This window comes from Hyperolius riggenbachi, chromosome 4, assembly GCF_040937935.1.
Source record: "Hyperolius riggenbachi isolate aHypRig1 chromosome 4, aHypRig1.pri, whole genome shotgun sequence".
Classification (NCBI taxonomy): domain Eukaryota; kingdom Metazoa; phylum Chordata; class Amphibia; order Anura; family Hyperoliidae; genus Hyperolius; species Hyperolius riggenbachi.
In genome coordinates this window covers 8,257,673-8,279,808 of record NC_090649.1, presented here as the reverse complement: position 1 = coordinate 8,279,808, position 22,136 = coordinate 8,257,673, and the positions used below count along the sequence as shown (strand labels likewise).

At 46.8% G+C, this 22,136-nt stretch overlaps 26 non-coding genes across 26 annotated transcripts; 13 read left to right on the top strand and 13 right to left on the bottom strand.

The window, feature by feature from the left end:
* Nucleotides 1–979: 979 nt before the first annotated feature.
* TRNAN-GUU (transfer RNA asparagine (anticodon GUU)) lies at nt 980–1,053 on the top strand. The gene has a single exon. It is a non-coding gene; the product is annotated as a tRNA-Asn (tRNA).
* A 497-nt stretch (nt 1,054–1,550) lies between these two features.
* On the bottom strand, nt 1,551–1,622 carry TRNAG-UCC (transfer RNA glycine (anticodon UCC)). The gene has a single exon. It is a non-coding gene; the product is annotated as a tRNA-Gly (tRNA).
* A 985-nt stretch (nt 1,623–2,607) lies between these two features.
* Nucleotides 2,608–2,681, top strand: TRNAN-GUU (transfer RNA asparagine (anticodon GUU)). Its single transcript has one exon. It is a non-coding gene; the product is annotated as a tRNA-Asn (tRNA).
* Nucleotides 2,682–3,178: 497 nt separating this feature from the next.
* On the bottom strand, nt 3,179–3,250 carry TRNAG-UCC (transfer RNA glycine (anticodon UCC)). The gene has a single exon. It is a non-coding gene; the product is annotated as a tRNA-Gly (tRNA).
* A 985-nt stretch (nt 3,251–4,235) lies between these two features.
* TRNAN-GUU (transfer RNA asparagine (anticodon GUU)) lies at nt 4,236–4,309 on the top strand. The gene has a single exon. It is a non-coding gene; the product is annotated as a tRNA-Asn (tRNA).
* Nucleotides 4,310–4,806: 497 nt separating this feature from the next.
* On the bottom strand, nt 4,807–4,878 carry TRNAG-UCC (transfer RNA glycine (anticodon UCC)). Its single transcript has one exon. It is a non-coding gene; the product is annotated as a tRNA-Gly (tRNA).
* Nucleotides 4,879–5,864: 986 nt separating this feature from the next.
* Nucleotides 5,865–5,938, top strand: TRNAN-GUU (transfer RNA asparagine (anticodon GUU)). Its single transcript has one exon. It is a non-coding gene; the product is annotated as a tRNA-Asn (tRNA).
* Nucleotides 5,939–6,435: 497 nt separating this feature from the next.
* TRNAG-UCC (transfer RNA glycine (anticodon UCC)) lies at nt 6,436–6,507 on the bottom strand. Its single transcript has one exon. It is a non-coding gene; the product is annotated as a tRNA-Gly (tRNA).
* A 986-nt stretch (nt 6,508–7,493) lies between these two features.
* TRNAN-GUU (transfer RNA asparagine (anticodon GUU)) lies at nt 7,494–7,567 on the top strand. Its single transcript has one exon. It is a non-coding gene; the product is annotated as a tRNA-Asn (tRNA).
* Nucleotides 7,568–8,064: 497 nt separating this feature from the next.
* On the bottom strand, nt 8,065–8,136 carry TRNAG-UCC (transfer RNA glycine (anticodon UCC)). The gene has a single exon. It is a non-coding gene; the product is annotated as a tRNA-Gly (tRNA).
* Nucleotides 8,137–9,126: 990 nt separating this feature from the next.
* TRNAN-GUU (transfer RNA asparagine (anticodon GUU)) lies at nt 9,127–9,200 on the top strand. Its single transcript has one exon. It is a non-coding gene; the product is annotated as a tRNA-Asn (tRNA).
* A 497-nt stretch (nt 9,201–9,697) lies between these two features.
* Nucleotides 9,698–9,769, bottom strand: TRNAG-UCC (transfer RNA glycine (anticodon UCC)). Its single transcript has one exon. It is a non-coding gene; the product is annotated as a tRNA-Gly (tRNA).
* A 988-nt stretch (nt 9,770–10,757) lies between these two features.
* Nucleotides 10,758–10,831, top strand: TRNAN-GUU (transfer RNA asparagine (anticodon GUU)). The gene has a single exon. It is a non-coding gene; the product is annotated as a tRNA-Asn (tRNA).
* A 497-nt stretch (nt 10,832–11,328) lies between these two features.
* TRNAG-UCC (transfer RNA glycine (anticodon UCC)) lies at nt 11,329–11,400 on the bottom strand. Its single transcript has one exon. It is a non-coding gene; the product is annotated as a tRNA-Gly (tRNA).
* Nucleotides 11,401–12,389: 989 nt separating this feature from the next.
* TRNAN-GUU (transfer RNA asparagine (anticodon GUU)) lies at nt 12,390–12,463 on the top strand. Its single transcript has one exon. It is a non-coding gene; the product is annotated as a tRNA-Asn (tRNA).
* A 497-nt stretch (nt 12,464–12,960) lies between these two features.
* TRNAG-UCC (transfer RNA glycine (anticodon UCC)) lies at nt 12,961–13,032 on the bottom strand. Its single transcript has one exon. It is a non-coding gene; the product is annotated as a tRNA-Gly (tRNA).
* Nucleotides 13,033–14,018: 986 nt separating this feature from the next.
* On the top strand, nt 14,019–14,092 carry TRNAN-GUU (transfer RNA asparagine (anticodon GUU)). The gene has a single exon. It is a non-coding gene; the product is annotated as a tRNA-Asn (tRNA).
* Nucleotides 14,093–14,589: 497 nt separating this feature from the next.
* On the bottom strand, nt 14,590–14,661 carry TRNAG-UCC (transfer RNA glycine (anticodon UCC)). The gene has a single exon. It is a non-coding gene; the product is annotated as a tRNA-Gly (tRNA).
* Nucleotides 14,662–15,639: 978 nt separating this feature from the next.
* Nucleotides 15,640–15,713, top strand: TRNAN-GUU (transfer RNA asparagine (anticodon GUU)). Its single transcript has one exon. It is a non-coding gene; the product is annotated as a tRNA-Asn (tRNA).
* Nucleotides 15,714–16,210: 497 nt separating this feature from the next.
* On the bottom strand, nt 16,211–16,282 carry TRNAG-UCC (transfer RNA glycine (anticodon UCC)). Its single transcript has one exon. It is a non-coding gene; the product is annotated as a tRNA-Gly (tRNA).
* Nucleotides 16,283–17,260: 978 nt separating this feature from the next.
* Nucleotides 17,261–17,334, top strand: TRNAN-GUU (transfer RNA asparagine (anticodon GUU)). The gene has a single exon. It is a non-coding gene; the product is annotated as a tRNA-Asn (tRNA).
* Nucleotides 17,335–17,831: 497 nt separating this feature from the next.
* On the bottom strand, nt 17,832–17,903 carry TRNAG-UCC (transfer RNA glycine (anticodon UCC)). The gene has a single exon. It is a non-coding gene; the product is annotated as a tRNA-Gly (tRNA).
* A 985-nt stretch (nt 17,904–18,888) lies between these two features.
* Nucleotides 18,889–18,962, top strand: TRNAN-GUU (transfer RNA asparagine (anticodon GUU)). Its single transcript has one exon. It is a non-coding gene; the product is annotated as a tRNA-Asn (tRNA).
* A 497-nt stretch (nt 18,963–19,459) lies between these two features.
* On the bottom strand, nt 19,460–19,531 carry TRNAG-UCC (transfer RNA glycine (anticodon UCC)). The gene has a single exon. It is a non-coding gene; the product is annotated as a tRNA-Gly (tRNA).
* Nucleotides 19,532–20,518: 987 nt separating this feature from the next.
* TRNAN-GUU (transfer RNA asparagine (anticodon GUU)) lies at nt 20,519–20,592 on the top strand. Its single transcript has one exon. It is a non-coding gene; the product is annotated as a tRNA-Asn (tRNA).
* A 497-nt stretch (nt 20,593–21,089) lies between these two features.
* Nucleotides 21,090–21,161, bottom strand: TRNAG-UCC (transfer RNA glycine (anticodon UCC)). The gene has a single exon. It is a non-coding gene; the product is annotated as a tRNA-Gly (tRNA).
* Between the last annotated feature and the right edge of the window lie 975 nt (nt 21,162–22,136).

Below are 22,136 nucleotides of genomic sequence, written 5' to 3'. Positions count from 1 at the left end.
GAAACTCGCCTAGCATGTACCATTGCAATACACCCAAGAGAAAAATGAGCTTGCTTATTTGCCTACTTTGCTAGATGTAAGCAGTGGGACACATGGTGATACTGCTTACAGACTTCAATTCAAGACTTCAGAAAGATCATGTGCCCCCCTGGATGATGCTGGTGCAACACACACAGCAAAGGACAGCAATTTGAAGTCTGGAAGATTCCAGGGCAAGGGTGGGAAGGATGAAAAGCTAGGTGGCCATGCAACCATTCATGCTAACCCAAAGCTTACTTGTGCCCTACAACACATTGGCTTAAGACTTGACCAAATCCAATGCTCCAATATGGGGAAGCTTCTCTGTTTGCTGTTTTTTTTTTTTTTTTTTTTTTTTTTAAGTGCGGTGTCACAGTTCACCCATCTCTTCAACTACAAGAACGGCCCAGGAGTAGTCTTAGCTACCCTAATATGTACGTTACAGCAGGGCCCTTATTACACTTTCTCTTACAGGGCAATGGAAACCGTTTTGCCCATGCGATAAAGCAAGGTGCAAAAATGAATTCATGCCTAGCAGAGGATGGTTTCGATCCATCGACCTCTGGGTTATGGGCCCAGCACGCTTCCGCTGCGGCACTCTGCTTCTGTTTGTATTCAACCTTCAAGTTTAAGAAGGGTACATTAGTTGAAATAGTTACACTACTATCTATGTTACAGCAAGGCCCTAATGACACTTTCTCTTAAGGGGCTATGGCCGACAATTGGCCCATATGGTAAGCAAGGTATAAAAACCAACGTACACCTAGCAGAGGATGGTTTCGATCCATCGACCTCTGGGTTATGGGCCCAGCACGCTTCCGCTGCGCCACTCTGCTGCCATACAGTGAACGCTTCATTGTGGGAAAAAGTGGCGTTAAACTTCTTGGAGCAGACTTACTTCCTCACTCCACAAGACACACATACATCCCCATAAAATCATTTAGCAACAACTGCAGGCACAGTCTCTGTGGCGCAATCGGTTAGCGCGTTCGGCTGTTAACCGAAAGGTTGGTGGTTCAAGCCCACCCAGGGACGGCCTTTCCTTTTGTGTTCAACAGTTGTCCGAAGAGAACCCCAGATAGCCATGTAGATTCATTTGAGACACGTTGGAATCTCATTCACGTTCATGAAAAGGGTGAGCAGCATCAAGTTCATGTCTTAGTGATACAACAGACATCCCTGGCAGTGTCTGTGACCAAATGAAGTTTTCTGTACCCCAGAAGCAGCAGTAAAGTATTAGCCGGGGATCGAACCCAAAGCCTGGCGACGGCTGTCAAGCCAAAGAAAGGCAGTTCAAGCCCACCCAAGGACAGGCTCGCCTTAGTGCCTTGCTAGCTATTTGTTTAGAACATTATAGAGTGTCTGCATTAAGTGTTGACCATTTAGAAAGAACTTTAAGCTGGCGTAGAGTCTGCTGCACCGGAATGGAACCTCTCCAGAGACTGAGCAGGTGCAGGATGTCCTAACTGTTCAGAGATCTTGTCTTGGTCTTGTCTTCCATGGAATTGTAGGGTGCCAAAAGCAAGCTCACATGCGTTGGCCGGGAATCGAACCCGGGTCAACTGCTTGGAAGGCAGCTATGCTCACCACTATACCACCAACGCTACATGCTGAAACTCGCCTAGCATGTACCATTGCAATACACCCAAGAGAAAAATGAGCTTGCTTATTTGCCTACTTTGCTAGATGTAAGCAGTGGGACACATGGTGATACTGCTTACAGACTTCAATTCAAGACTTCAGAAAGATCATGTGCCCCCCTGGATGATGCTGGTGCAACACACACAGCAAAGGACAGCAATTTGAAGTCTGGAAGATTCCAGGGCAAGGGTGGGAAGGATGAAAAGCTAGGTGGCCATGCAACCATTCATGCTAACCCAAAGCTTACTTGTGCCCTACAACACATTGGCTTAAGACTTGACCAAATCCAATGCTCCAATATGGGGAAGCTTCTCTGTTTGCTGTTTTTTTTTTTTTTTTTTTTTTTTAAGTGCGGTGTCACAGTTCACCCATCTCTTCAACTACAAGAACGGCCCAGGAGTAGTCTTAGCTACCCTAATATGTACGTTACAGCAGGGCCCTTATTACACTTTCTCTTACAGGGCAATGGAAACCGTTTTGCCCATGCGATAAAGCAAGGTGCAAAAATGAATTCATGCCTAGCAGAGGATGGTTTCGATCCATCGACCTCTGGGTTATGGGCCCAGCACGCTTCCGCTGCGCCACTCTGCTTCTGTTTGTATTCAACCTTCAAGTTTAAGAAGGGTACATTAGTTGAAATAGTTACACTACTATCTATGTTACAGCAAGGCCCTAATGACACTTTCTCTTAAGGGGCTATGGCCGACAATTGGCCCATATGGTAAGCAAGGTATAAAAACAAACGTACACCTAGCAGAGGATGGTTTCGATCCATCGACCTCTGGGTTATGGGCCCAGCACGCTTCCGCTGCGCCACTCTGCTGCCATACAGTGAATGCTTCATTGTGGGAAAAAGTGGCGTTAAACTTCTTGGAGCAGACTTACTTCCTCACTCCACAAGACACACATACATCCCCATAAAATCATTTAGCAACAACTGCAGGCACAGTCTCTGTGGCGCAATCGGTTAGCGCGTTCGGCTGTTAACCGAAAGGTTGGTGGTTCAAGCCCACCCAGGGACGGCCTTTCCTTTTGTGTTCAACAGTTGTCCGAAGAGAACCCCAGATAGCCATGTAGATTCATTTGAGACACGTTGGAATCTCATTCACGTTCATGAAAAGGGTGAGCAGCATCAAGTTCATGTCTTAGTGATACAACAGACATCCCTGGCAGTGTCTGTGACCAAATGAAGTTTTCTGTACCCCAGAAGCAGCAGTAAAGTATTAGCCGGGGATCGAACCCAAAGCCTGGCGACGGCTGTCAAGCCAAAGAAAGGCAGTTCAAGCCCACCCAAGGACAGGCTCGCCTTAGTGCCTTGCTAGCTATTTGTTTAGAACATTATAGAGTGTCTGCATTAAGTGTTGACCATTTAGAAAGAACTTTAAGCTGGCGTAGAGTCTGCTGCACCGGAATGGAACCTCTCCAGAGACTGAGCAGGTGCAGGATGTCCTAACTGTTCAGAGATCTTGTCTTGGTCTTGTCTTCCATGGAATTGTAGGGTGCCAAAAGCAAGCTCACATGCGTTGGCCGGGAATCGAACCCGGGTCAACTGCTTGGAAGGCAGCTATGCTCACCACTATACCACCAACGCTACATGCTGAAACTCGCCTAGCATGTACCATTGCAATACACCCAAGAGAAAAATGAGCTTGCTTATTTGCCTACTTTGCTAGATGTAAGCAGTGGGACACATGGTGATACTGCTTACAGACTTCAATTCAAGACTTCAGAAAGATCATGTGCCCCCCTGGATGATGCTGGAGCAACACACACAGCAAAGGACAGCAATTTGAAGTCTGGAAGATTCCAGGGCAAGGGTGGGAAGGAAGAAAAGCTAGGTGGCCATGCAACCATTCATGCTAACCCAAAGCTTACTTGTGCCCTACAACACATTGGCTTAAGACTTGACCAAATCCAATGCTCCAATATGGGGAAGCTTCTCTGTTTGCTGTTTTTTTTTTTTTTTTTTTTTTTTTAAGTGCGGTGTCACAGTTCACCCATCTCTTCAACTACAAGAACGGCCCAGGAGTAGTCTTAGCTACCCTAATATGTACGTTACAGCAGGGCCCTTATTACACTTTCTCTTACAGGGCAATGGAAACCGTTTTGCCCATGCGATAAAGCAAGGTGCAAAAATGAATTCATGCCTAGCAGAGGATGGTTTCGATCCATCGACCTCTGGGTTATGGGCCAGCACGCTTCCGCTGCGCCACTCTGCTTCTGTTTGTATTCAACCTTCAAGTTTAAGAAGGGTACATTAGTTGAAATAGTTACACTACTATCTATGTTACAGCAAGGCCCTAATGACACTTTCTCTTAAGGGGCTATGGCCGACAATTGGCCCATATGGTAAGCAAGGTATAAAAACCAACGTACACCTAGCAGAGGATGGTTTCGATCCATCGACCTCTGGGTTATGGGCCCAGCACGCTTCCGCTGCGCCACTCTGCTGCCATACAGTGAATGCTTCATTGTGGGAAAAAGTGGCGTTAAACTTCTTGGAGCAGACTTACTTCCTCACTCCACAAGACACACATACATCCCCATAAAATCATTTAGCAACAACTGCAGGCACAGTCTCTGTGGCGCAATCGGTTAGCGCGTTCGGCTGTTAACCGAAAGGTTGGTGGTTCAAGCCCACCCAGGGACGGCCTTTCCTTTTGTGTTCAACAGTTGTCCGAAGAGAACCCCAGATAGCCATGTAGATTCATTTGAGACACGTTGGAATCTCATTCACGTTCATGAAAAGGGTGAGCAGCATCAAGTTCATGTCTTAGTGATACAACAGACATCCCTGGCAGTGTCTGTGACCAAATGAAGTTTTCTGTACCCCAGAAGCAGCAGTAAAGTATTAGCCGGGGATCGAACCCAAAGCCTGGCGACGGCTGTCAAGCCAAAGAAAGGCAGTTCAAGCCCACCCAAGGACAGGCTCGCCTTAGTGCCTTGCTAGCTATTTGTTTAGAACATTATAGAGTGTCTGCATTAAGTGTTGACCATTTAGAAAGAACTTTAAGCTGGCGTAGAGTCTGCTGCACCGGAATGGAACCTCTCCAGAGACTGAGCAGGTGCAGGATGTCCTAACTGTTCAGAGATCTTGTCTTGGTCTTGTCTTCCATGGAATTGTAGGGTGCCAAAAGCAAGCTCACATGCGTTGGCCGGGAATCGAACCCGGGTCAACTGCTTGGAAGGCAGCTATGCTCACCACTATACCACCAACGCTACATGCTGAAACTCGCCTAGCATGTACCATTGCAATACACCCAAGAGAAAAATGAGCTTGCTTATTTGCCTACTTTGCTAGATGTAAGCAGTGGGACACATGGTGATACTGCTTACAGACTTCAATTCAAGACTTCAGAAAGATCATGTGCCCCCCTGGATGATGCTGGTGCAACACACACAGCAAAGGACAGCAATTTGAAGTCTGGAAGATTCCAGGGCAAGGGTGGGAAGGAAGAAAAGCTAGGTGGCCATGCAACCATTCATGCTAACCCAAAGCTTACTTGTGCCCTACAACACATTGGCTTAAGACTTGACCAAATCCAATGCTCCAATATGGGGAAGCTTCTCTGTTTGCTGTTTTTTTTTTTTTTTTTTTTTTTTTAAGTGCGGTGTCACAGTTCACCCATCTCTTCAACTACAAGAACGGCCCAGGAGTAGTCTTAGCTACCCTAATATGTACGTTACAGCAGGGCCCTTATTACACTTTCTCTTACAGGGCAATGGAAACCGTTTTGCCCATGCGATAAAGCAAGGTGCAAAAATGAATTCATGCCTAGCAGAGGATGGTTTCGATCCATCGACCTCTGGGTTATGGGCCCAGCACGCTTCCGCTGCGCCACTCTGCTTCTGTTTGTATTCAACCTTCAAGTTTAAGAAGGGTACATTAGTTGAAATAGTTACACTACTATCTATGTTACAGCAAGGCCCTAATGACACTTTCTCTTAAGGGGCTATGGCCGACAATTGGCCCATATGGTAAGCAAGGTATAAAAACCAACGTACACCTAGCAGAGGATGGTTTCGATCCATCGACCTCTGGGTTATGGGCCCAGCACGCTTCCGCTGCGCCACTCTGCTGCCATACAGTGAATGCTTCATTGTGGGAAAAAGTGGCGTTAAACTTCTTGGAGCAGACTTACTTCCTCACTCCACAAGACACACATACATCCCCATAAAATCATTTAGCAACAACTGCAGGCACAGTCTCTGTGGCGCAATCGGTTAGCGCGTTCGGCTGTTAACCGAAAGGTTGGTGGTTCAAGCCCACCCAGGGACGGCCTTTCCTTTTGTGTTCAACAGTTGTCCGAAGAGAACCCCAGATAGCCATGTAGATTCATTTGAGACACGTTGGAATCTCATTCACGTTCATGAAAAGGGTGAGCAGCATCAAGTTCATGTCTTAGTGATACAACAGACATCCCTGGCAGTGTCTGTGACCAAATGAAGTTTTCTGTACCCCAGAAGCAGCAGTAAAGTATTAGCCGGGGATCGAACCCAAAGCCTGGCGACGGCTGTCAAGCCAAAGAAAGGCAGTTCAAGCCCACCCAAGGACAGGCTCGCCTTAGTGCCTTGCTAGCTATTTGTTTAGAACATTATAGAGTGTCTGCATTAAGTGTTGACCATTTAGAAAGAACTTTAAGCTGGCGTAGAGTCTGCTGCACCGGAATGGAACCTCTCCAGAGACTGAGCAGGTGCAGGATGTCCTAACTGTTCAGAGATCTTGTCTTGGTCTTGTCTTCCATGGAATTGTAGGGTGCCAAAAGCAAGCTCACATGCATTGGCCGGGAATCGAACCCGGGTCAACTGCTTGGAAGGCAGCTATGCTCACCACTATACCACCAACGCTACATGCTGAAACTCGCCTAGCATGTACCATTGCAATATACCCAAGAGAAAAATGAGCTTGCTTATTTGCCTACTTTGCTAGATGTAAGCAGTGGGACACATGGTGATACTGCTTACAGACTTCAATTCAAGACTTCAGAAAGATCATGTGCCCCCCTGGATGATGCTGGTGCAACACACACAGCAAAGGACAGCAATTTGAAGTCTGGAAGATTCCAGGGCAAGGGTGGGAAGGATGAAAAGCTAGGTGGCCATGCAACCATTCATGCTAACCCAAAGCTTACTTGTGCCCTACAACACATTGGCTTAAGACTTGACCAAATCCAATGCTCCAATATGGGGAAGCTTCTCTGTTTGCTGTTTTTTTTTTTTTTTTTTTTTTTTTAAGTGCGGTGTCACAGTTCACCCATCTCTTCAACTACAAGAACGGCCCAGGAGTAGTCTTAGCTACCCTAATATGTACGTTACAGCAGGGCCCTTATTACACTTTCTCTTACAGGGCAATGGAAACCGTTTTGCCCATGCGATAAAGCAAGGTGCAAAAATGAATTCATGCCTAGCAGAGGATGGTTTCAATCCATCGACCTCTGGGTTATGGGCCCAGCACGCTTCCGCTGCGCCACTCTGCTTCTGTTTGTGTTCAACCTTCAAGTTTAAGAAGGGTACATTAGTTGAAATAGTTACACTACTATCTATGTTACAGCAAGGCCCTAATGACACTTTCTCTTAAGGGGCTATGGCCGACAATTGGCCCATATGGTAAGCAAGGTATAAAAACCAACGTACACCTAGCAGAGGATGGTTTCGATCCATCGACCTCTGGGTTATGGGCCCAGCACGCTTCCGCTGCGCCACTCTGCTGCCATACAGTGAATGCTTCATTGTGGGAAAAAGTGGCGTTAAACTTCTTGGAGCAGACTTACTTCCTCACTCCACAAGACACACATACATCCCCATAAAATCATTTAGCAACAACTGCAGGCACAGTCTCTGTGGCGCAATCGGTTAGCGCGTTTGGCTGTTAACCGAAAGGTTGGTGGTTCAAGCCCACCCAGGGACGGCCTTTCCTTTTGTGTTCAGCAGTTGTCCGAAGAGAACCCCAGATAGCCATGTAGATTCATTTGAGACACGTTGGAATCTCATTCACGTTCATGAAAAGGGTGAGCAGCATCAAGTTCATGTCTTAGTGATACAACAGACATCCCTGGCAGTGTCTGTGACCAAATGAAGTTTTCTGTACCCCAGAAGCAGCAGTAAAGTATTAGCCGGGGATCGAACCCAAAGCCTGGCGACGGCTGTCAAGCCAAAGAAAGGCAGTTCAAGCCCACCCAAGGACAGGCTCGCCTTAGTGCCTTGCTAGCTATTTGTTTAGAACATTATAGAGTGTCTGCATTAAGTGTTGACCATTTAGAAAGAACTTTAAGCTGGCGTAGAGTCTGCTGCACCGGAATGGAACCTCTCCAGAGACTGAGCAGGTGCAGGATGTCCTAACTGTTCAGAGATCTTGTCTTGGTCTTGTCTTCCATGGAATTGTAGGGTGCCAAAAGCAAGCTCACATGCGTTGGCCGGGAATCGAACCCGGGTCAACTGCTTGGAAGGCAGCTATGCTCACCACTATACCACCAACGCTACATGCTGAAACTCGCCTAGCATGTACCATTGCAATATACCCAAGAGAAAAATGAGCTTGCTTATTTGCCTACTTTGCTAGATGTAAGCAGTGGGACACATGGTGATACTGCTTACAGACTTCAATTCAAGACTTCAGAAAGATCATGTGCCCCCCTGGATGATGCTGGTGCAACACACACAGCAAAGGACAGCAATTTGAAGTCTGGAAGATTCCAGGGCAAGGGTGGGAAGGATGAAAAGCTAGGTGGCCATGCAACCATTCATGCTAACCCAAAGCTTACTTGTGCCCTACAACACATTGGCTTAAGACTTGACCAAATCCAATGCTCCAATATGGGGAAGCTTCTCTGTTTGCTGTTTTTTTTTTTTTTTTTTTTTTTTTTTTTAAGTGCGGTGTCACAGTTCACCCATCTCTTCAACTACAAGAACGGCCCAGGAGTAGTCTTAGCTACCCTAATATGTACGTTACAGCAGGGCCCTTATTACACTTTCTCTTACAGGGCAATGGAAACCGTTTTGCCCATGCGATAAAGCAAGGTGCAAAAATGAATTCATGCCTAGCAGAGGATGGTTTCGATCCATCGACCTCTGGGTTATGGGCCCAGCACGCTTCCGCTGCGCCACTCTGCTTCTGTTTGTATTCAACCTTCAAGTTTAAGAAGGGTACATTAGTTGAAATAGTTACACTACTATCTATGTTACAGCAAGGCCCTAATGACACTTTCTCTTAAGGGGCTATGGCCGACAATTGGCCCATATGGTAAGCAAGGTATAAAAACCAACGTACACCTAGCAGAGGATGGTTTCGATCCATCGACCTCTGGGTTATGGGCCCAGCACGCTTCCGCTGCGCCACTCTGCTGCCATACAGTGAATGCTTCATTGTGGGAAAAAGTGGCGTTAAACTTCTTGGAGCAGACTTACTTCCTCACTCCACAAGACACACATACATCCCCATAAAATCATTTAGCAACAACTGCAGGCACAGTCTCTGTGGCGCAATCGGTTAGCGCGTTCGGCTGTTAACCGAAAGGTTGGTGGTTCAAGCCCACCCAGGGACGGCCTTTCCTTTTGTGTTCAACAGTTGTCCGAAGAGAACCCCAGATAGCCATGTAGATTCATTTGAGACACGTTGGAATCTCATTCACGTTCATGAAAAGGGTGAGCAGCATCAAGTTCATGTCTTAGTGATACAACAGACATCCCTGGCAGTGTCTGTGACCAAATGAAGTTTTCTGTACCCCAGAAGCAGCAGTAAAGTATTAGCCGGGGATCGAACCCAAAGCCTGGCGACGGCTGTCAAGCCAAAGAAAGGCAGTTCAAGCCCACCCAAGGACAGGCTCGCCTTAGTGCCTTGCTAGCTATTTGTTTAGAACATTATAGAGTGTCTGCATTAAGTGTTGACCATTTAGAAAGAACTTTAAGCTGGCGTAGAGTCTGCTGCACCGGAATGGAACCTCTCCAGAGACTGAGCAGGTGCAGGATGTCCTAACTGTTCAGAGATCTTGTCTTGGTCTTGTCTTCCATGGAATTGTAGGGTGCCAAAAGCAAGCTCACATGCATTGGCCGGGAATCGAACCCGGGTCAACTGCTTGGAAGGCAGCTATGCTCACCACTATACCACCAACGCTACATGCTGAAACTCGCCTAGCATGTACCATTGCAATATACCCAAGAGAAAAATGAGCTTGCTTATTTGCCTACTTTGCTAGATGTAAGCAGTGGGACACATGGTGATACTGCTTACAGACTTCAATTCAAGACTTCAGAAAGATCATGTGCCCCCCTGGATGATGCTGGTGCAACACACACAGCAAAGGACAGCAATTTGAAGTCTGGAAGATTCCAGGGCAAGGGTGGGAAGGATGAAAAGCTAGGTGGCCATGCAACCATTCATGCTAACCCAAAGCTTACTTGTGCCCTACAACACATTGGCTTAAGACTTGACCAAATCCAATGCTCCAATATGGGGAAGCTTCTCTGTTTGCTGTTTTTTTTTTTTTTTTTTTTTTTTTTTAAGTGCGGTGTCACAGTTCACCCATCTCTTCAACTACAAGAACGGCCCAGGAGTAGTCTTAGCTACCCTAATATGTACGTTACAGCAGGGCCCTTATTACACTTTCTCTTACAGGGCAATGGAAACCGTTTTGCCCATGCGATAAAGCAAGGTGCAAAAATGAATTCATGCCTAGCAGAGGATGGTTTCGATCCATCGACCTCTGGGTTATGGGCCCAGCACGCTTCCGCTGCGCCACTCTGCTTCTGTTTGTATTCAACCTTCAAGTTTAAGAAGGGTACATTAGTTGAAATAGTTACACTACTATCTATGTTACAGCAAGGCCCTAATGACACTTTCTCTTAAGGGGCTATGGCCGACAATTGGCCCATATGGTAAGCAAGGTATAAAAACCAACGTACACCTAGCAGAGGATGGTTTCGATCCATCGACCTCTGGGTTATGGGCCCAGCACGCTTCCGCTGCGCCACTCTGCTGCCATACAGTGAATGCTTCATTGTGGGAAAAAGTGGCGTTAAACTTCTTGGAGCAGACTTACTTCCTCACTCCACAAGACACACATACATCCCCATAAAATCATTTAGCAACAACTGCAGGCACAGTCTCTGTGGCGCAATCGGTTAGCGCGTTCGGCTGTTAACCGAAAGGTTGGTGGTTCAAGCCCACCCAGGGACGGCCTTTCCTTTTGTGTTCAGCAGTTGTCCGAAGAGAACCCCAGATAGCCATGTAGATTCATTTGAGACACGTTGGAATCTCATTCACGTTCATGAAAAGGGTGAGCAGCATCAAGTTCATGTCTTAGTGATACAACAGACATCCCTGGCAGTGTCTGTGACCAAATGAAGTTTTCTGTACCCCAGAAGCAGCAGTAAAGTATTAGCCGGGGATCGAACCCAAAGCCTGGCGACGGCTGTCAAGCCAAAGAAAGGCAGTTCAAGCCCACCCAAGGACAGGCTCGCCTTAGTGCCTTGCTAGCTATTTGTTTAGAACATTATAGAGTGTCTGCATTAAGTGTTGACCATTTAGAAAGAACTTTAAGCTGGCGTAGAGTCTGCTGCACCGGAATGGAACCTCTCCAGAGACTGAGCAGGTGCAGGATGTCCTAACTGTTCAGAGATCTTGTCTTGGTCTTGTCTTCCATGGAATTGTAGGGTGCCAAAAGCAAGCTCACATGCGTTGGCCAGGAATCGAACCCGGGTCAGCTGCTTGGAAGGCAGCTATGCTCACCACTATACCACCAACGCTACATGCTGAAACTCGCCTAGCATGTACCATTGCAATATACCCAAGAGAAAAATGAGCTTGCTTATTTGCCTACTTTGCTAGATGTAAGCAGTGGGACACATGGTGATACTGCTTACAGACTTCAATTCAAGACTTCAGAAAGATCATGTGCCCCCCTGGATGATGCTGGTGCAACACACACAGCAAAGGACAGCAATTTGAAGTCTGGAAGATTCCAGGGCAAGGGTGGGAAGGATGAAAAGCTAGGTGGCCATGCAACCATTCATGCTAACCCAAAGCTTACTTGTGCCCTACAACACATTGGCTTAAGACTTGACCAAATCCAATGCTCCAATATGGGGAAGCTTCTCTGTTTGCTGTTTTTTTTTTTTTTTTTTTTTTTTTTTTAAGTGCGGTGTCACAGTTCACCCATCTCTTCAACTACAAGAACGGCCCAGGAGTAGTCTTAGCTACCCTAATATGTACGTTACAGCAGGGCCCTTATTACACTTTCTCTTACAGGGCAATGGAAACCGTTTTGCCCATGCGATAAAGCAAGGTGCAAAAATGAATTCATGCCTAGCAGAGGATGGTTTCGATCCATCGACCTCTGGGTTATGGGCCCAGCACGCTTCCGCTGCGCCACTCTGCTTCTGTTTGTATTCAACCTTCAAGTTTAAGAAGGGTACATTAGTTGAAATAGTTACACTACTATCTATGTTACAGCAAGGCCCTAATGACACTTTCTCTTAAGGGGCTATGGCCGACAATTGGCCCATATGGTAAGCAAGGTATAAAAACCAACGTACACCTAGCAGAGGATGGTTTCGATCCATCGACCTCTGGGTTATGGGCCCAGCACGCTTCCGCTGCGCCACTCTGCTGCCATACAGTGAATGCTTCATTGTGGGAAAAAGTGGCGTTAAACTTCTTGGAGCAGACTTACTTCCTCACTCCACAAGACACACATACATCCCCATAAAATCATTTAGCAACAACTGCAGGCACAGTCTCTGTGGCGCAATCGGTTAGCGCGTTCGGCTGTTAACCGAAAGGTTGGTGGTTCAAGCCCACCCAGGGACGGCCTTTCCTTTTGTGTTCAGCAGTTGTCCGAAGAGAACCCCAGATAGCCATGTAGATTCATTTGAGACACGTTGGAATCTCATTTACGTTCATGAAAAGGGTGAGCAGCATCAAGTTCATGTCTTAGTGATACAACAGACATCCCTGGCAGTGTCTGTGACCAAATGAAGTTTTCTGTACCCCAGAAGCAGCAGTAAAGTATTAGCCGGGGATCGAACCCAAAGCCTGGCGACGGCTGTCAAGCCAAAGAAAGGCAGTTCAAGCCCACCCAAGGACAGGCTCGCCTTAGTGCCTTGCTAGCTATTTGTTTAGAACATTATAGAGTGTCTGCATTAAGTGTTGACCATTTAGAAAGAACTTTAAGCTGGCGTAGAGTCTGCTGCACCGGAATGGAACCTCTCCAGAGACTGAGCAGGTGCAGGATGTCCTAACTGTTCAGAGATCTTGTCTTGGTCTTGTCTTCCATGGAATTGTAGGGTGCCAAAAGCAAGCTCACATGCATTGGCCGGGAATCGAACCCGGGTCAACTGCTTGGAAGGCAGCTATGCTCACCACTATACCACCAACGCTACATGCTGAAACTCGCCTAGCATGTACCATTGCAATATACCCAAGAGAAAAATGAGCTTGCTTATTTGCCTACTTTGCTAGATGTAAGCAGTGGGACACATGGTGATACTGCTTACAGACTTCAATTCAAGACTTCAGAAAGATCATGTGCCCCCCTGGATGATGCTGGTGCAACACACACAGCAAAGGACAGCAATTTGAAGTCTGGAAGATTCCAGGGCAAGGGTGGGAAGGATGAAAAGCTAGGTGGCCATGCAACCATTCATGCTAACCCAAAGCTTACTTGTGCCCTACAACACATTGGCTTAAGACTTGACCAAATCCAATGCTCCAATATGGGGAAGCTTCTCTGTTTGCTGTTTTTTTTTTTTTTTTTTTTTTTTTAAGTGCGGTGTCACAGTTCACCCATCTCTTCAACTACAAGAACGGCCCAGGAGTAGTCTTAGCTACCCTAATATGTACGTTACAGCAGGGCCCTTATTACACTTTCTCTTACAGGGCAATGGAAACCGTTTTGCCCATGCGATAAAGCAAGGTGCAAAAATGAATTCATGCCTAGCAGAGGATGGTTTCGATCCATCGACCTCTGGGTTATGGGCCCAGCACGCTTCCGCTGCGCCACTCTGCTTCTGTTTGTATTCAACCTTCAAGTTTAAGAAGGGTACATTAGTTGAAATAGTTACACTACTATCTATGTTACAGCAAGGCCCTAATGACACTTTCTCTTAAGGGGCTATGGCCGACAATTGGCCCATATGGTAAGCAAGGTATAAAAACCAACGTACACCTAGCAGAGGATGGTTTCGATCCATCGACCTCTGGGTTATGGGCCCAGCACGCTTCCGCTGCGCCACTCTGCTGCCATACAGTGAATGCTTCATTGTGGGAAAAAGTGGCGTTAAACTTCTTGGAGCAGACTTACTTCCTCACTCCACAAGACACACATACATCCCCATAAAATCATTTAGCAACAACTGCAGGCACAGTCTCTGTGGCGCAATCGGTTAGCGCGTTCGGCTGTTAACCGAAAGGTTGGTGGTTCAAGCCCACCCAGGGACGGCCTTTCCTTTTGTGTTCAGCAGTTGTCCGAAGAGAACCCCAGATAGCCATGTAGATTCATTTGAGACACGTTGGAATCTCATTCACGTTCATGAAAAGGGTGAGCAGCATCAAGTTCATGTCTTAGTGATACAACAGACATCCCTGGCAGTGTCTGTGACCAAATGAAGTTTTCTGTACCCCAGAAGCAGCAGTAAAGTATTAGCCGGGGATCGAACCCAAAGCCTGGCGACGGCTGTCAAGCCAAAGAAAGGCAGTTCAAGCCCACCCAAGGACAGGCTCGCCTTAGTGCCTTGCTAGCTATTTGTTTAGAACATTATAGAGTGTCTGCATTAAGTGTTGACCATTTAGAAAGAACTTTAAGCTGGCGTAGAGTCTGCTGCACCGGAATGGAACCTCTCCAGAGACTGAGCAGGTGCAGGATGTCCTAACTGTTCAGAGATCTTGTCTTGGTCTTGTCTTCCATGGAATTGTAGGGTGCCAAAAGCAAGCTCACATGCGTTGGCCGGGAATCGAACCCGGGTCAACTGCTTGGAAGGCAGCTATGCTCACCACTATACCACCAACGCTACATGCTGAAACTCGCCTAGCATGTACCATTGCAATATACCCAAGAGAAAAATGAGCTTGCTTATTTGCCTACTTTGCTAGATGTAAGCAGTGGGACACATGGTGATACTGCTTACAGACTTCAATTCAAGACTTCAGAAAGATCATGTGCCCCCCTGGATGATGCTGGTGCAACACACACAGCAAAGGACAGCAATTTGAAGTCTGGAAGATTCCAGGGCAAGGGTGGGAAGGATGAAAAGCTAGGTGGCCATGCAACCATTCATGCTAACCCAAAGCTTACTTGTGCCCTACAACACATTGGCTTAAGACTTGACCAAATCCAATGCTCCAATATGGGGAAGCTTCTCTGTTTTTTTTTGTTTTTTTTTTTTTTAAGTGCGGTGTCACAGTTCACCCATCTCTTCAACTACAAGAACGGCCCAGGAGTAGTCTTAGCTACCCTAATATGTACGTTACAGCAGGGCCCTTATTACACTTTCTCTTACAGGGCAATGGAAACCGTTTTGCCCATGCGATAAAGCAAGGTGCAAAAATGAATTCATGCCTAGCAGAGGATGGTTTCGATCCATCGACCTCTGGGTTATGGGCCCAGCACGCTTCCGCTGCGCCACTCTGCTTCTGTTTGTATTCAACCTTCAAGTTTAAGAAGGGTACATTAGTTGAAATAGTTACACTACTATCTATGTTACAGCAAGGCCCTAATGACACTTTCTCTTAAGGGGCTATGGCCGACAATTGGCCCATATGGTAAGCAAGGTATAAAAACCAACGTACACCTAGCAGAGGATGGTTTCGATCCATCGACCTCTGGGTTATGGGCCCAGCACGCTTCCGCTGCGCCACTCTGCTGCCATACAGTGAATGCTTCATTGTGGGAAAAAGTGGCGTTAAACTTCTTGGAGCAGACTTACTTCCTCACTCCACAAGACACACATACATCCCCATAAAATCATTTAGCAACAACTGCAGGCACAGTCTCTGTGGCGCAATCGGTTAGCGCGTTTGGCTGTTAACCGAAAGGTTGGTGGTTCAAGCCCACCCAGGGACGGCCTTTCCTTTTGTGTTCAACAGTTGTCCGAAGAGAACCCCAGATAGCCATGTAGATTCATTTGAGACACGTTGGAATCTCATTCACGTTCATGAAAAGGGTGAGCAGCATCAAGTTCATGTCTTAGTGATACAACAGACATCCCTGGCAGTGTCTGTGACCAAATGAAGTTTTCTGTACCCCAGAAGCAGCAGTAAAGTATTAGCCGGGGATCGAACCCAAAGCCTGGCGACGGCTGTCAAGCCAAAGAAAGGCAGTTCAAGCCCACCCAAGGACAGGCTCGCCTTAGTGCCTTGCTAGCTATTTGTTTAGAACATTATAGAGTGTCTGCATTAAGTGTTGACCATTTAGAAAGAACTTTAAGCTGGCGTAGAGTCTGCTGCACCGGAATGGAACCTCTCCAGAGACTGAGCAGGTGCAGGATGTCCTAACTGTTCAGAGATCTTGTCTTGGTCTTGTCTTCCATGGAATTGTAGGGTGCCAAAAGCAAGCTCACATGCATTGGCCGGGAATCGAACCCGGGTCAACTGCTTGGAAGGCAGCTATGCTCACCACTATACCACCAACGCTACATGCTGAAACTCGCCTAGCATGTACCATTGCAATATACCCAAGAGAAAAATGAGCTTGCTTATTTGCCTACTTTGCTAGATGTAAGCAGTGGGACACATGGTGATACTGCTTACAGACTTCAATTCAAGACTTCAGAAAGATCATGTGCCCCCCTGGATGATGCTGGTGCAACACACACAGCAAAGGACAGCAATTTGAAGTCTGGAAGATTCCAGGGCAAGGGTGGGAAGGATGAAAAGCTAGGTGGCCATGCAACCATTCATGCTAACCCAAAGCTTACTTGTGCCCTACAACACATTGGCTTAAGACTTGACCAAATCCAATGCTCCAATATGGGGAAGCTTCTCTGTTTGCTGTTTTTTTTTTTTTTTTTAAGTGCGGTGTCACAGTTCACCCATCTCTTCAACTACAAGAACGGCCCAGGAGTAGTCTTAGCTACCCTAATATGTACGTTACAGCAGGGCCCTTATTACACTTTCTCTTACAGGGCAATGGAAACCGTTTTGCCCATGCGATAAAGCAAGGTGCAAAAATGAATTCATGCCTAGCAGAGGATGGTTTCGATCCATCGACCTCTGGGTTATGGGCCCAGCACGCTTCCGCTGCACCACTCTGCTTCTGTTTGTATTCAACCTTCAAGTTTAAGAAGGGTACATTAGTTGAAATAGTTACACTACTATCTATGTTACAGCAAGGCCCTAATGACACTTTCTCTTAAGGGGCTATGGCCGACAATTGGCCCATATGGTAAGCAAGGTATAAAAACCAACGTACACCTAGCAGAGGATGGTTTCGATCCATCGACCTCTGGGTTATGGGCCCAGCACGCTTCCGCTGCGCCACTCTGCTGCCATACAGTGAATGCTTCATTGTGGGAAAAAGTGGCGTTAAACTTCTTGGAGCAGACTTACTTCCTCACTCCACAAGACACACATACATCCCCATAAAATCATTTAGCAACAACTGCAGGCACAGTCTCTGTGGCGCAATCGGTTAGCGTGTTCGGCTGTTAACCGAAAGGTTGGTGGTTCAAGCCCACCCAGGGACGGCCTTTCCTTTTGTGTTCAGCAGTTGTCCGAAGAGAACCCCAGATAGCCATGTAGATTCATTTGAGACACGTTGGAATCTCATTCACGTTCATGAAAAGGGTGAGCAGCATCAAGTTCATGTCTTAGTGATACAACAGACATCCCTGGCAGTGTCTGTGACCAAATGAAGTTTTCTGTACCCCAGAAGCAGCAGTAAAGTATTAGCCGGGGATCGAACCCAAAGCCTGGCGACGGCTGTCAAGCCAAAGAAAGGCAGTTCAAGCCCACCCAAGGACAGGCTCGCCTTAGTGCCTTGCTAGCTATTTGTTTAGAACATTATAGAGTGTCTGCATTAAGTGTTGACCATTTAGAAAGAACTTTAAGCTGGCGTAGAGTCTGCTGCACCGGAATGGAACCTCTCCAGAGACTGAGCAGGTGCAGGATGTCCTAACTGTTCAGAGATCTTGTCTTGGTCTTGTCTTCCATGGAATTGTAGGGTGCCAAAAGCAAGCTCACATGCGTTGGCCGGGAATCGAACCCGGGTCAACTGCTTGGAAGGCAGCTATGCTCACCACTATACCACCAACGCTACATGCTGAAACTCGCCTAGCATGTACCATTGCAATATACCCAAGAGAAAAATGAGCTTGCTTATTTGCCTACTTTGCTAGATGTAAGCAGTGGGACACATGGTGATACTGCTTACAGACTTCAATTCAAGACTTCAGAAAGATCATGTGCCCCCCTGGATGATGCTGGTGCAACACACACAGCAAAGGACAGCAATTTGAAGTCTGGAAGATTCCAGGGCAAGGGTGGGAAGGATGAAAAGCTAGGTGGCCATGCAACCATTCATGCTAACCCAAAGCTTACTTGTGCCCTACAACACATTGGCTTAAGACTTGACCAAATCCAATGCTCCAATATGGGGAAGCTTCTCTGTTTGCTGTTTTTTTTTTTTTTTTTTTTTTTTAAGTGCGGTGTCACAGTTCACCCATCTCTTCAACTACAAGAACGGCCCAGGAGTAGTCTTAGCTACCCTAATATGTACGTTACAGCAGGGCCCTTATTACACTTTCTCTTACAGGGCAATGGAAACCGTTTTGCCCATGCGATAAAGCAAGGTGCAAAAATGAATTCATGCCTAGCAGAGGATGGTTTCGATCCATCGACCTCTGGGTTATGGGCCCAGCACGCTTCCGCTGCGCCACTCTGCTTCTGTTTGTATTCAACCTTCAAGTTTAAGAAGGGTACATTAGTTGAAATAGTTACACTACTATCTATGTTACAGCAAGGCCCTAATGACACTTTCTCTTAAGGGGCTATGGCCGACAATTGGCCCATATGGTAAGCAAGGTATAAAAACCAACGTACACCTAGCAGAGGATGGTTTCGATCCATCGACCTCTGGGTTATGGGCCCAGCACGCTTCCGCTGCGCCACTCTGCTGCCATACAGTGAATGCTTCATTGTGGGAAAAAGTGGCGTTAAACTTCTTGGAGCAGACTTACTTCCTCACTCCACAAGACACACATACATCCCCATAAAATCATTTAGCAACAACTGCAGGCACAGTCTCTGTGGCGCAATCGGTTAGTGCGTTCGGCTGTTAACCGAAAGGTTGGTGGTTCAAGCCCACCCAGGGACGGCCTTTCCTTTTGTGTTCAACAGTTGTCCGAAGAGAACCCCAGATAGCCATGTAGATTCATTTGAGACACGTTGGAATCTCATTCACGTTCATGAAAAGGGTGAGCAGCATCAAGTTCATGTCTTAGTGATACAACAGACATCCCTGGCAGTGTCTGTGACCAAATGAAGTTTTCTGTACCCCAGAAGCAGCAGTAAAGTATTAGCCGGGGATCGAACCCAAAGCCTGGCGACGGCTGTCAAGCCAAAGAAAGGCAGTTCAAGCCCACCCAAGGACAGGCTCGCCTTAGTGCCTTGCTAGCTATTTGTTTAGAACATTATAGAGTGTCTGCATTAAGTGTTGACCATTTAGAAAGAACTTTAAGCTGGCGTAGAGTCTGCTGCACCGGAATGGAACCTCTCCAGAGACTGAGCAGGTGCAGGATGTCCTAACTGTTCAGAGATCTTGTCTTGGTCTTGTCTTCCATGGAATTGTAGGGTGCCAAAAGCAAGCTCACATGCATTGGCCGGGAATCGAACCCGGGTCAACTGCTTGGAAGGCAGCTATGCTCACCACTATACCACCAACGCTACATGCTGAAACTCGCCTAGCATGTACCATTGCAATATACCCAAGAGAAAAATGAGCTTGCTTATTTGCCTACTTTGCTAGATGTAAGCAGTGGGACACATGGTGATACTGCTTACAGACTTCAATTCAAGACTTCAGAAAGATCATGTGCCCCCCTGGATGATGCTGGTGCAACACACACAGCAAAGGACAGCAATTTGAAGTCTGGAAGATTCCAGGGCAAGGGTGGGAAGGATGAAAAGCTAGGTGGCCATGCAACCATTCATGCTAACCCAAAGCTTACTTGTGCCCTACAACACATTGGCTTAAGACTTGACCAAATCCAATGCTCCAATATGGGGAAGCTTCTCTGTTTGCTGTTTTTTTTTTTTTTTTTTTTTTTTTTAAGTGCGGTGTCACAGTTCACCCATCTCTTCAACTACAAGAACGGCCCAGGAGTAGTCTTAGCTACCCTAATATGTACGTTACAGCAGGGCCCTTATTACACTTTCTCTTACAGGGCAATGGAAACCGTTTTGCCCATGCGATAAAGCAAGGTGCAAAAATGAATTCATGCCTAGCAGAGGATGGTTTCGATCCATCGACCTCTGGGTTATGGGCCCAGCACGCTTCCGCTGCGCCACTCTGCTTCTGTTTGTATTCAACCTTCAAGTTTAAGAAGGGTACATTAGTTGAAATAGTTACACTACTATCTATGTTACAGCAAGGCCCTAATGACACTTTCTCTTAAGGGGCTATGGCCGACAATTGGCCCATATGGTAAGCAAGGTATAAAAACCAACGTACACCTAGCAGAGGATGGTTTCGATCCATCGACCTCTGGGTTATGGGCCCAGCACGCTTCCGCTGCGCCACTCTGCTGCCATACAGTGAATGCTTCATTGTGGGAAAAAGTGGCGTTAAACTTCTTGGAGCAGACTTACTTCCTCACTCCACAAGACACACATACATCCCCATAAAATCATTTAGCAACAACTGCAGGCACAGTCTCTGTGGCGCAATCGGTTAGCGCGTTCGGCTGTTAACCGAAAGGTTGGTGGTTCAAGCCCACCCAGGGACGGCCTTTCCTTTTGTGTTCAGCAGTTGTCCGAAGAGAACCCCAGATAGCCATGTAGATTCATTTGAGACACGTTGGAATCTCATTCACGTTCATGAAAAGGGTGAGCAGCATCAAGTTCATGTCTTAGTGATACAACAGACATCCCTGGCAGTGTCTGTGACCAAATGAAGTTTTCTGTACCCCAGAAGCAGCAGTAAAGTATTAGCCGGGGATCGAACCCAAAGCCTGGCGACGGCTGTCAAGCCAAAGAAAGGCAGTTCAAGCCCACCCAAGGACAGGCTCGCCTTAGTGCCTTGCTAGCTATTTGTTTAGAACATTATAGAGTGTCTGCATTAAGTGTTGACCATTTAGAAAGAACTTTAAGCTGGCGTAGAGTCTGCTGCACCGGAATGGAACCTCTCCAGAGACTGAGCAGGTGCAGGATGTCCTAACTGTTCAGAGATCTTGTCTTGGTCTTGTCTTCCATGGAATTGTAGGGTGCCAAAAGCAAGCTCACATGCGTTGGCCAGGAATCGAACCCGGGTCAACTGCTTGGAAGGCAGCTATGCTCACCACTATACCACCAACGCTACATGCTGAAACTCGCCTAGCATGTACCATTGCAATATACCCAAGAGAAAAATGAGCTTGCTTATTTGCCTACTTTGCTAGATGTAAGCAGTGGGACACATGGTGATACTGCTTACAGACTTCAATTCAAGACTTCAGAAAGATCATGTGCCCCCCTGGATGATGCTGGTGCAACACACACAGCAAAGGACAGCAATTTGAAGTCTGGAAGATTCCAGGGCAAGGGTGGGAAGGATGAAAAGCTAGGTGGCCATGCAACCATTCATGCTAACCCAAAGCTTACTTGTGCCCTACAACACATTGGCTTAAGACTTGACCAAATCCAATGCTCCAATATGGGGAAGCTTCTCTGTTTGCTGTTTTTTTTTTTTTTTTTTTTTTTTAAGTGCGGTGTCACAGTTCACCCATCTCTTCAACTACAAGAACGGCCCAGGAGTAGTCTTAGCTACCCTAATATGTACGTTACAGCAGGGCCCTTATTACACTTTCTCTTACAGGGCAATGGAAACCGTTTTGCCCATGCGATAAAGCAAGGTGCAAAAATGAATTCATGCCTAGCAGAGGATGGTTTCGATCCATCGACCTCTGGGTTATGGGCCCAGCACGCTTCCGCTGCGCCACTCTGCTTCTGTTTGTATTCAACCTTCAAGTTTAAGAAGGGTACATTAGTTGAAATAGTTACACTACTATCTATGTTACAGCAAGGCCCTAATGACACTTTCTCTTAAGGGGCTATGGCCGACAATTGGCCCATATGGTAAGCAAGGTATAAAAACCAACGTACACCTAGCAGAGGATGGTTTCGATCCATCGACCTCTGGGTTATGGGCCCAGCACGCTTCCGCTGCGCCACTCTGCTGCCATACAGTGAATGCTTCATTGTGGGAAAAAGTGGCGTTAAACTTCTTGGAGCAGACTTACTTCCTCACTCCACAAGACACACATACATCCCCATAAAATCATTTAGCAACAAC